We start from the raw sequence: 6,000 nt of genomic DNA on the forward strand, positions 1-6,000 counted from the left end.
GGTGGAGTGCCGCAGAGATCGTTGTCCTTCTGGAAGGTTCTCCCATCTCCACAGAGGGACTCTGACCTCATGGCTATGTTTTTGCTCTGACTTGCACTGTCTACTGTGGGACCTTATATAGACAGATGTGTGCCTTTTCATATCATGTCCAATCAATGGAATTTACCAAACGTGGACTCCAATCAAGATGTAGAAACATCTCAAGGATGATCAATGGAAACAGGATGCACCTGAGCTCAATGTCTAGTCTCATAGCAAAGGGTCTGAATATTTATGTGTATATGGTATTTCTGTTTTAGTTTTAATAAATTTGCAAACATTTCTAAAAACCTGTTTTCACTTTGTCATTATCATGAAATGCTTGTAATTATACTTCAGTATTCCATAGTAACATCTGACAAAAATATCTAAAGACACTGAAGCAGCAAACTTTGTGGAAATTAATATTTGTGTCATTCTCAAAACCTTTGGCCACGACTGTGTGTGTGTGTGTGTGTGTGTGTGTGTATATATGTATATGTGTGTGTATATATATATATATATATCACACACACACAGTGCATTCGGAAGGTATTCAGACCCCTTGACTTTTTCCATATTTTGTTACATTACAGCCTTATTCTAAAATGTATTGAATAAATGTATATATATATATATATTAGTACCAGTCAAAAGTTTGGACACAACTACTTATTCAAGGGTTTTGTGATTGCCAAGAAACTGAAGATCTCGTACAATGCTGTGTACTACTCCCTTCACAGAACAGCGCAAACTGGCCCTAACCAGAATAGAAAGAGGAGTGGGAGTTCCCAGTGCACAACTGAGCAAGATGACAAGTACATTAGAGTGTCTAGTTTGAGAAACGGACGCCTCACAAGTCCTCAACTGGCAGCTTCATTAAATACTGTAGTACCTTCAAAACACCAGTCTCAACATCAACAGTGAAGAGATGACTCGGTGATCCTGGCCTTCTAGGCAGAGTTCCTCTGTCAAGTGTCTGTGTTATTTTGCCCATCTTAATCTTTTCTTTTTATTGGCCAGTCTGAGATATGGCGTTTTCTTTTCAACTCTGCCTAGAAGGCCAGCATCCCGGAGTTGCCTCTTCACTGTTGACGTTGAGACTGGTGTTTTGCGGGAATTCCAGCAAATAAACATTTAACAAGGCACACCTGTTAATTGAAATGCATTCCAGAGGAATACCTCATGAAGCTGGCTGAGAGAATGCCAAGAGTGTGAAATGCTGTCATCAAGGCAAAGGGTGGTTACTTTGAAGAATCTCAAATATTAAATATGTTTAGATTTGTTTAACCCTTTTTTGTTACTACATGATTCCATATGTGTTATTTCATACTTATTCTACAATGTAGAAAATGTAGAAAATAGTAAAAATAAAGAAAAACCCTTGAATGAGTAGTTGTGTCCAAACTTTTCACTGGTACTGTATTGCACTGGTACACAGTGCATTCAGAAAGTTTTCAGACCCCTTGACTTTTTCCACATTTTGTTACAGCCTTATCCTAAAATTGATTAACTTGTTTTTTTCCCTCTGTAATGTAAACAATTTGGAAAAAGTGAAGGGGTCTGAATACTTTCTAAATGCACGATATACACACTACATGACCAAAAGTGTGTGGACACCTCCTCGTCTAACATTTCATGCGAAAATCATGGGCATTAATATGGAGTTGGTCCCCCTTTACTGCTATAACATCCTCCACTCTCCTTGGAAGGATTTCGACCAGATGCTGGAACATTCCTGCGGGGACTTGCTTCCATTCAGCTAGAAGAGTATTAGTGAGGTCGGGCACTGATGTTGGGTGATTAGGCCTGGCTCGCAGTCTGCATTCAAATTCATACCAAAGGTGTTCGATGGGGTTGAGGTTAGGGCTCTTTGCAGGCCAGTCAAGTTCTTCCACACCAATCTCGACAAACCATTTATGTATGGGCCTCACTTTGTGTATGTGGGCATTGTCATGCTGAAACAGAAAAGTGCCTTCCCCAAACTGTTGCCACAAAGTTGGAAGCACAGAATCATCTAGAATGTAGCAATAAGATTTCCCTTCACTGGAACTAAGGGGCATAGCCCGAACCATGAAAAACATCCCCAGACAATTATTCCTCCTCCACCAAACTTTACAGTTGGTGGCACTATGCATTCGGGCAGGTAGCATTCTCCTGGCATCCGCCAAACCCAGATTTGTACGTCAGACTGCCAGATGGCGAAGCGTGATTCATTACTCCAGAAAACGCATTTCCAATGCTCCAGAGTCCAATGGCAACGAGTTTTACACCGCCCCAGCTGATGCTTGGCATTGCGCATGGTGATCTTAGGCTTGTGTGTGGCTGCCCAGCCATGGAAACCCATTTCATGAAGCTCCCAACTAACCGTTTTTGTGTTGATGTTGCTTCCAGAGGCTGTTTGGAACTAGGTAGTGAGTGTTGCAACCGAGGACAGACGATTTTTACTCACTACTCGATTCAGCCCTCGGCGGTCCAATTCTGTATGCTTGTGTGGCGCTACCACTTCCCAGCTGAGCCGTTGTTGCTCCTACAAGTTTCCACTTCACATTAACAGCACTGACAGTTAACCGGGGAAGCTCAAGCAGGGCAGACATTTTACAAACTGACTTGTTTGAAAGGTAGCGTCCTATGACCATGCCACATTGAAAGTCACTGATCTCTTCAGTAAGGTCATTCTTCTGGTAATGTGTGTCTATGAAGATTTCATGGCTGCGTGCTCGATTTGTATACACCTGTTAGCAACGGGTGTGGCTGAAATAGCCAATCCACATACTTTTGTAGATAGAAAAAGTGTGATGAAATAGAAGTGGGCCGTATTCAAACCCATGATGCAGCAGTATTTGTGTTTCGGAGGCATAGACCTAGGCCACGACACATTTACATACTTTCAAAAAAAATCTGCGTCTGAGACACATGGTTATGTTTCGTCACTGTTTCTGGTGCTTTGTGCATTCTTACTGTGCATAAATCTGGTACATACCATGGAGCATGATTCATTGATGTAGCATTTTGCAGGCATCAGCCTGGTTCTTATCTGAGCACTGACATACATTTTTAAAAGTAAAAAACAGGGAACCATGTAAGACACTTCAGCGATTGCATCACCCCGTCCCAAAGGACTATTGGTGCATCAAAGCACTTTTTTAAAGTGGATTTCATAAAAGCCTCAATACACTTTCCCCCCAAAAAGCAAAAAAGATCCTGAATTTCCCCTGAGAATTGTGGTAGTGACTAACACGAGCAAAGGAATCATTATGGAGGTATTGTATTGTAGATAAATGAGTAATGATTCACAAACAAATTATGTGCTGTGAAAATATTTAAATGCAACTTTCAAATATAAATCACGGTATGGATAATTACTCATTCATTTACAACACATTTTACAGCAATCTATCTCCAGCATCACTCAGCTTGGTCTACATCAGTGGTTCATGCATGTGCGCACAATCGCTGCACAAATGTAGCCTGTCATTACAGCCATAAACAGTGACGTATTTTCAAAACGAAAGATACAGAAATACATTGAGTTGTACACCTGCATTTTGGGCTGGAAGTCATTCATATTAGCAGCCAATATCAACTAGGGATATCATGTCACTTCTCTGGAGACCAGAGCAAGCAGGATCATACTGCCTACCTGTAGGCTCAGCCGTAAAGACTCTGCATGGTCAATCCAACCTCTGAAGTGGCCATACAGCATTTACTGAGATGCAGACTCTGCAGACATCAGGGCTTTCATACTTTTTGCGCTTAGCGTAGCAGAGTGGAGCTATTGTTAAGGAAGTTGTCAAGGAAGTAGGTTTGTGTTTATACAGGACCTTCTGCCTCCACCTACCGTCAACCAATCATGTCAATGCACAATATCTCGCGTTTACCTACAGAATAATACAAAATGCTCTGAGACCAGGTTAAAACCAGCCCAACCCGCCTAGCCAGTAGCCACCCAAACTAAGCACGAAAATATGAAATATGAAAATTATTGATGAAATCGCCAGGTTGTTCTGGCAAAGATGCGCCGTAACAGATTGCTAAACTGTATTTTATGTGGATAATATTAATATACTCTGCTTTTTCCAGGCAAAACCAGACAAAATGTATTAGACATTCATCCATGTTTCTCAAACATCAAATTTCGAAGTTGCCTGGAAGAATCAAATAATAAATAAGAATCAAAAGTTTGAATCCAGCAATAGAAAGATATTTTTTACATTTTTCTTTTCAACCAATCCCAAACGTTAACCCTTACCTTAAACACCATAAGCCCCTGCCAGGTTGCAAGATCAAATCCAGCAATACTTGATTCAAACTTGCAACCTTTGGAATCAGAGGCATTAACTTCTAAATCTTAAGGTTAGGAATGAACTCTGAATGGTTAAGGCAGTGGTTCCCAAACTAGGGGTCACCTGATAGGGAATTATGGTTGCTGGAGAATTCCCCCTGCAAAATTAAAACATATTTTAAAAGAAATATATTGTCTTTCTATCTCAAAATCATTGTAATGTGGTTAACCTTAAAAATCGAAATGAAAATGATTGAAATCTAAAAGATAAAATGAAACCAGAGAGTTCCCTTAGATCGTGGCGCTTGAATCGGAATGATTCAAGAAAATGCTCCTACACGACATACATCAAGCACTCCCATCTAATTTGTGTTGTTGAGACAATGGTGCTTTCAAGACAACTGGGAACTCTGAAAAAAACTAGGTCAAATCATGTCTTCAGTGTTCTTCAGGTCGGAAAGTCGGATCTTTAGAAAGAGGCCCGAGTTGCCGACTTGGAATTCCGAGTTGGATGACTGTTCAAAACTATTTTTCCCAGTCGGTGCACGTTTTCCTTCTGAGTTTCCAGTTGTCTTGAAACACTGAAGTCGGAAGTCGGAGATTTCCGAGATCCCAATTGTTTTGTACACGCATTAGAGACATTATGTCAGACTATTTTGCAGTTGACTGTCATAGACCTACATTAAAAGTACTGTATGTTATCGAAGTTGAGAGGACAATCAGAAATACTGGCAGAATGTTATGCAATTGACTGCTATAGCCCCAAATTATTTAAAAAAAAATTGGCTTATAATGACATACTCACAGTTGAGGGTCACAAGAAGCAGATTTCAAAATGGGGTCGTTACCTGGGTTAAGGTAAGGATTAAGGTTTGGGATAGGCTTAAAACAAAAATCTAAAAAAACACTTTCTATTGCTGGATTCAAACTTGCAACCTTTGGAATCAGAGGCACAAACAAACAAAAACAATTGTCAAAAACAACTTTCCATCGCTGGATTCAAACTTGCTACCTTTGACCCTTTGGAATCAGAGGCAGATGTTTCACACTCTCGATCCTCCAGTTTGAGAACCCCTGGCCTACATGTTACCAGCCCAACATGTTGCAGCAGATCATTCTAAACACACAGCACCACATTGCTTTATCATAAGGTATGTCACATGAGGTATGGAAGGGAGGGGTATCCATTTGAAAATAGGGGGCTCTGATAAGCATGTTTGAGCGGATTATGTAAAATATCACACAAGTACACTTTATTTGAATAGACCCTATGTACAAGTTGCAGAGGAAAAGATGTTTGTTGGAAAATGTTAACTGTTTGTCGACTAATTGTTTTCTAAAGGCAGTTTAATGAACTTGGGTCATACCTGTTAGTGTGTGACTTCAGTTTGTGTTTGGTAGTTTGCAACTTAAAGGGATAGCTCAACCAAATGACAAATTCACATTTTGTTTCCTTACCTTGTAAGCAGTCTGGAGACAAAGACAATTCAGTGCAATTCACTTCATGAATACAATTCACTCTTTGGGGTTGTTTATGTCGCCACTGCTACCATCCGCTATCTTTGGCATTTTCAAAACTAACATGTAAGTCAAGCAAGATTGCAATTTTGAAATGTGGGTGAACTATACCTTTAATCATATCCTGCCTCTTATTTGTTTGATTATCTTGAATGGGGCATGCGCAACCAAACAGTGGT

Source organism: Oncorhynchus tshawytscha, linkage group LG24 (assembly GCF_018296145.1).
Source record: "Oncorhynchus tshawytscha isolate Ot180627B linkage group LG24, Otsh_v2.0, whole genome shotgun sequence".
NCBI classification, from domain to species: domain Eukaryota; kingdom Metazoa; phylum Chordata; class Actinopteri; order Salmoniformes; family Salmonidae; genus Oncorhynchus; species Oncorhynchus tshawytscha.